The sequence below is a fragment of the Lactuca virosa genome, chromosome 2, assembly GCF_052849685.1.
Source record: "Lactuca virosa cultivar CGN04683 chromosome 2, Lactuca_virosa_CGN04683_v6, whole genome shotgun sequence".
NCBI classification, from domain to species: Eukaryota; Viridiplantae; Streptophyta; class Magnoliopsida; order Asterales; family Asteraceae; genus Lactuca; species Lactuca virosa.
Genome location: NC_136427.1, coordinates 260,368,995 through 260,375,710, shown reverse-complemented (window position 1 = coordinate 260,375,710; position 6,716 = coordinate 260,368,995). Strand labels below are relative to the sequence as shown.

Sequence of the window (6,716 nt, the reverse complement as noted above, 5' to 3'; positions counted from 1 at the left end):
GACTCGCAATGGACACTCTAGCTCTCCTACAGACAAACCGAACTCCCTACTGAACGATCGAGAGACAAATGAACGACTCGCCCCGGAGTCAAATATTACAAAAGCAGGTAAGGAGTTCATTAAAAATGTACCTAATCATAGATACAAACATGTAAGCATAAAACAAATATAATCAACAAGATAAAAGATAGAGACATACCAGCAACCACATCTGGTGTTGTCCTGGCCTCCTCGGCCGTATGCTGAAAGGCACGTCTCCGAGCCTTCAGAGGCTCTGGTCTACCCTGACCCTTGTCAGTAGTCCTCAGTGTAGCCGGTGCTAGAGCCTACACCGGCTTGGCAGCTAGTAGGGGATACTGGGCCTTCATATGGCCCACCTACTCACAATGGTAACAAAGTCTAACCCCAGAAGTTGGAGTCTGCTGCCTACAATCCCTAGCAATGTGGCATTGCTTTCCACACTTGTGGCACCCACTACCAGATCATCAAACCCCCGAATGAGCCTTATCGTACTTCCTACAAGTGCGGCCGTGCTAACCTTCCTACAAGTGCGGTCGTGCCGCCTAACGACCTCCTGCAACTCCAAAAGTGTTTCACAATGTTGGGTAGCCACAAACTGTCGGATTTCAGTCTTAAGCATGCTCAGATACGTGTCATCTGAGCCTGTTTGGAAGCAAACTCTTGGCAAAACATCGCCCTCTCAGTGAACATACGGGTGATCTCCGTCACTGACTCCGCATCCTGTCTCAAATCACAAAACTCCTAAGACAGTCGCTCTAGCTCAACCCATGGAATGTAGCGAGCGTGGAACATATTCCTGAACTGCTCCGAAGTAACCGCAACTCTCTGATCATCAGTATAAGACCCTGTCATCAATCTCCACCAGTCCTTTGCTCCGGACCTCAGCAGGTTCAGAGCACACCTGAACCTCTGGTCAGTAGGAAATGAGAATATGAAGAAGCATCCCTTCACGTAAAATAGCCACCTCATGGCCACAATCGGGTACTGAGTCCCATGAAAAGTCGGGGGCTTCGTGTTATCGAATTCCCGGTACTGAAAAGCCCGACCTGCCCCCGCACCTGTAGCCGCCACGACTGCGGAGGCTGCAACAGCCGCAGTCTCAGCAATCGTTGCGTATCTGTCATCAAAATACTCCATCATGGCGGTCTTGATAGACCCAAATATCACTGGAATCTAACCACGGACAATCTCGACCACCTCCTCGTGGATGATCTCCCTGACACGATCCTCTGTCAACGCTGGCCTATCCTGGCTGATAGTCTCGGGCACTGCTGGGGCACCCTGACTGCCCTGTCCTGATCCCGATCCGGATCCAGTCACGAATCGCCTCGTAACCACCATACTAAAAATATACCAGGAAGTTATCAAATACTCTATATAATAACGGGGAACCAACTCCCAACAAATCCATAGGGGTTGTGACTTCCTTGCTACGCGTATGGGTCTTGTGCTTTCAGCAGTACGGGCCCATACTACCTTCCACACTTACCCATATTTGTCTCAAGTATCACCACAACACCCTAACAATATACATAAGCATATGTGAACGCTTAATGCTCACTCCTAGAGGAAGGCTAAATATCTCATAACTGGCCGACTGACCCCACACAATTCATCCATGAAACTTCCACCAACTCTGCAGCACTCGTGTATGCTAGCCATACATAACGCTGAACCCTATAGACTTTCGAATACCTTATCCTACCCTAAGCCCTTCATCAGATAAGAACAGGAAATAAGGCCAAACCAAACATTCTCAGGCTATAAGATCTTGATTATATACAGTCGTGATGCATACACTAAGCAACTACAGTAATGATGTCAATTTCATATAAGGAAAAACCCTAGGCTATCAGGCATCATATAGTCAGGCAATTCTATCATGTACCTCCTGAAGATCCCTAGCCTATCGCAATATCAAATAACAATATGGTATTTTGAGGTCTACTTACTGGCTTCGACTGATCGTACACATCGCATCCTCCTTTAGTATTTTGAAAACCATTTGAAAATTATTTTGAAAATCTTTTCCTTGGTTTGAGACTGGATTCACATGAGTGTTCCTCCAATTCACTCAAACCAAGGCTCTGATACCAACTTGTAACATCCATAAAATTCAAGCCAAATTAAAACTTTTTCAACCATTCAAAACCATTTATTATTACAAAGTGTTTTCAAAATAGTTTCCTATCAGAGTATCCCAGAAATCAAATCATCAAAACATGAGGAGGTGCACGATGACGCATTCGCCTTCCCACGATCATCTGAAGTACCTCAAAACAAAATCAATAACTGTAAGCCCGAAGCTTAGTGAGTTCCCCAAAATACCCGCACAACATATAACACATATACAACAACATCATACTATGGGCCCTATCAACCATCGGGTTGGAATGCCAACATACTATGGGTCCAATCATCCTCGGGATAGTATACCCTCGGCCCACAACCATTGGGTTGGCATGCCCACATACTAAGATTCCAATCATCCTCGAGATGGAATACTCCCGGCCCATAACCATCGGGTTGGAATGCCCAGGTCTGTTGGCTCATGCACAAGTAGATTCCTCAACCACCAATCAAACATGTTCACACATAACAAATAACCACATAATAGTCTACAGACAGTCAAGCCGATCTACAAATTACTAAGCATAGTAACATCCTATCTACCAGGATACCGATCTAACAAACCATAATCACATAGAAACATCCTATCTACTAGGATACCAATATAACAGATCATAACAGTAACAAAACAGGATAACCACCCAAAGGGCCGACCTTGGTGCCTTAGACCCTTGAGTATAGTGAGGAAAACTCACCTCACAATGTCGATCAGAACTGAAGTATCGAACTCCCGAAACACGGCTCCAAACACCAGCACCTACATCCACCAATAATCCACCTCCATAAATTCCCAAATTACTAAAATACCCCAGAAGTCAAACTGGTCAACCCTTGGTCAAAGTCAAAGTCAACGATCAAGGTCAACAGTCCATGTTGGCCCAACTTGTCGAGTGTAGCTTACTAACTCATCGAGTTCCTTCAGAACTCAAGAAATCGTGAAAACCCTAGTCGACTCGCAGAGTTTCCAGACAACTCGTCGAGTCCATGCAGTATCCAGAAAGCGGGAAACCCTCATCCAACTCGTCGAGTTGACTATGCAAATCGTCGAGTTCCTTCAGTCCATTTCTCATTCAGATGTTTTTAAGTGAAACCAAAGCTCCAAACCATAGATCTAGGCTCCTAGGATGTAGTTATCACGTAAAGTTGCTAACTTTACGTTCATGCAAGGCTTCAAGAAGCTAAAACACTCAAACTAGCCTTATAAGAAGGTTTTGGACATGGAAAAGGGCCAAAGCTTCATAAAGCTTGAGGCTTTATATCCATAAGGGCCTAAAGGAGTCCAGATCTAAAACCATGCCCTTGTGACAAGCTCAAATCCGGAAGTGACTCCATTTTTGCACCAAAATGCCTATATACTAACATATGAAGAGATCTAAGTAATGGAAAGCCAAGGTAAAGACTTTTTACCTTTAACTGAATGCCAACACGATGTAGATACTGGATCTACAAGCTTCTTCTCGTTCCAAGCCTCTAAATCTTCAAGCCTCTTCAAGGAATGCACCAAATATACACTTTAGTCTCACAAACACTCAAAAATAGGGTTAGATCTATTAGGGTTTGCTTCTGGCCGTCAAAAGGTGGTAAGGAGGCTGGAGAAAAGGACTTAAGGTACTTTAAATAGGGTGCAAACCCTAAAAATTAGGGTTTCCATGCACAACCTCTACTCGTCGAGTTAGGGTCCACCAACTCGTCGAGTAGACTCTAAAATTCACGCGCGTTGACCAGATTATACACGATGAGTTGGGGCCTCCCACTCGTCGAGTTCCCATAATAATATGCATATAAAATCTTTTAAACTTGTACTTGGGAGTCGGGATGTTACAATCCAAAGTTGGCTTTCTCAAGTCTTGTGTAATTTCTTCTTCTTCATCACTTGATACCAAACTTTCTTCACCTTCTTCACTCACTAGATACTTTGGGGTTTTAAAAGCAAAGACCTCAAAGACCATTGGAATTGAAGCTCAAGGCTTAGTACGCTTGACTTGTTCTATTGTTTGAATTTCTTCTTCCATTAATTTCTCTAACTCCTCAAGCTCGTTTTCTTCATCCATAAAGAACACTGCATTTTGAGCACAATCTTTCTTGAGTCCGTCTTCCACTCCAAAATTCATTTCATCATCCCCCACTCGTAAGGTATTTCATCATCCCCCACTCGTAAGGTAAGCTTTGAATCACGAATATCCACCAAGGCTCACGCGGTATTAAGTAAAGGGCGTCCAAGGATAATTGGGACATCTTTATCCTCCTTCATGTCTAGTACCACAAAGTCGATTGGAAAAATAAATTTTCCAATTTTTATCAAAATGTCATCAATTATGCGTCGAGGATGAGTCACTGAACGATTGGCCATATGAATTGTCATTCTAGTAGCCTTCAATTCTGGAAGGTTGATTTTTTGGTAAGATGAATATGGGATCAAATTTATACTCACTCCAGAGTCGGCTAAATCATGTTATTTCCGAATTCACATGGAAGTGTTAGGCGTCCGTGATCTCCCATTTTCCTTGGTATCCCTCCATAATAACCATGGAACTTTTCTCACTCAGTACTACCTTGGAGGTCTTCTCTATTTGTTGGCGAGTGTCGAGTAAGTCTTGAAGAAATTTGGCATATTCTGGAACTTTCGCTAAGGATTCAATAAAAGGAGTATTGATCGGAATTCCCTTAACTTGTTGCATGAACTTCATATGTTATTGTTCTAATGGGTAAACTCTAGTTCGAGAAGGAAACGGTAAAGGAGGTTGATAAGCTCGAGCATCAGAAAGAATTTTCAGCCCAAACTGAGCCCACGTTGTGAGGATTGAATCCTCACGTCGTGATGACGGTGTTTCAACAACAAGTTTTTCTTTGATTTTTGTCCGCTTTGGCTGTGATTCGAGATTTTTAGGAGGTAACCGCTCGTTAACCAAATGTGGTTAATTTCCTGAGTTGAGATTCAATATTTTTAATGGATGCTTGATGATTTCTCATGGTAGCATCAACTGCATTGTGACGTTTTTCAGAAGCTTCCATGAATCTATGAAGCATTGACTCCAAGTCCACTTTTTTCTCGGGTTGTGGTTGTTCCTTTTGGTAAAATCCCCGGCCGGGTTGCCTATATTTCTCTTTTTTTTTCTTTTTATACTCATCATAAGGAAAACATTCTTTCTTCGGCTTCCTCCAATCTTCATCATATCGGTCTCCACTTGAGTAATAAACTTGAGCCATCCTATTCCCGTTTTCGTCTAGATGGCAATCTTTTGTCAAATGTGCACCATTGCAATTTTCACAACCCACACGTATTGCGTGTGTGGATTGGTCCATCTTAGTCATTCTTCTATCCATGCTACTTAACATTGCTAATACCGCCACCATATCTTCCGAAGCACCATTCCCGGCCCCCTAGCTCCATCATTATGAGGGTTGTGATATTCCTGTGAATGCTTTGAAAATTCTTCGATTAATTCTTTAATTTCAGCGGGATTCTTCTTTGTTAAAGGTCCTTGAGAATCAAGGAGTTGAATTGTCGTGACATTCACCCCATCGTAGAAGATCGAGACTTCTTGTTGCTCGTTTAGATCATTTTGAGGACAATTTCTTATTAACCTTTTATATCGTTCCCATGCCTCATATAAAGACTCCCAAACTTGTTGCTCGAAATTTGCTATGGCTTTCTTGAGTTTAGAAACTTTGGATGGTGGGCAAAATTGTTGGAGGAGTTCTTCACGCATCTGTGCCCAAGTGGTGATTGAACCCGGTGAAATTGCCTTCAACCAATCTTCTGTTGCTCCTTTAAAAGTAACCGGAAGCATTCTTAACAAGACAGTCTCTCGTGGTACATTCGGAATGTTGAAATAGTCAGCAATGTCATTGACTTCATCGAGGTGCTTGTATGCATCTTCATGATCTTTTCCAGAAAATGGAATATCCTTTAGTGTGGAAAGGATGTGTCCCTTTAGCTCGAAGGTAGCAGTAGCGGGAATTGCGGGTGGCACAAGTCTTGGACCAGTGTCCTCCCGTATTCTTTTCTTGTATGCCTCCATCGTCATGTCAACTATGTCCATCATGTTACTTTTGGAATCGCTTTCGGGTTAACTGCTTTTGTCAGTTTCTTTTTTGGTCTCGTAACCAGCTTCCTTTTTGTTAGGAGTCCTATCAAAACTTTCGAATGTACTTTCGTTTTTCGGAATGTTGCTTGATCCTCCTACGTTCTTGTCCTTCTTTTTATGAAAAACTGACTCTGGATATTCAAGTGGTGGTGTCAATGGTGTGTTTGATCCCCGATTCATATACTACTGAAACAAAAACAAAAATAAAAACGTAAAAACGAACAAAAACTAAATAAAAAGTCCTACTAAACGATTACCACGGCGTGATAATAATGCCACCTCGTGGTATAGCAGATAAACTAAACAGAAAGCAAAAACGAAATAAAACCTGAAATATCAGAGCTCACGTCGTGAGTTCAGTATTTCAGAAAAAAAAACTAATGCTAAAAATTAATTTTTTGTAGGTTTTACTCCACAAAAAGGATCGATTAACCTAAAACAATTAAATTAAAAACTGAAATAGTTGTTCCCCGGCAA

The 6,716-nt window shown here is 42.3% G+C and overlaps 1 non-coding gene across 1 annotated transcript; it reads left to right on the top strand.

Moving 5' to 3' along the window:
• Positions 1–5,706: 5,706 nt before the first annotated feature.
• On the top strand, positions 5,707–5,813 carry LOC145162008 (small nucleolar RNA R71). The gene has a single exon (XR_013738863.1). It is a non-coding gene; the product is annotated as a small nucleolar RNA R71 (small nucleolar RNA).
• The last annotated feature ends 903 nt before the right edge of the window (positions 5,814–6,716 follow it).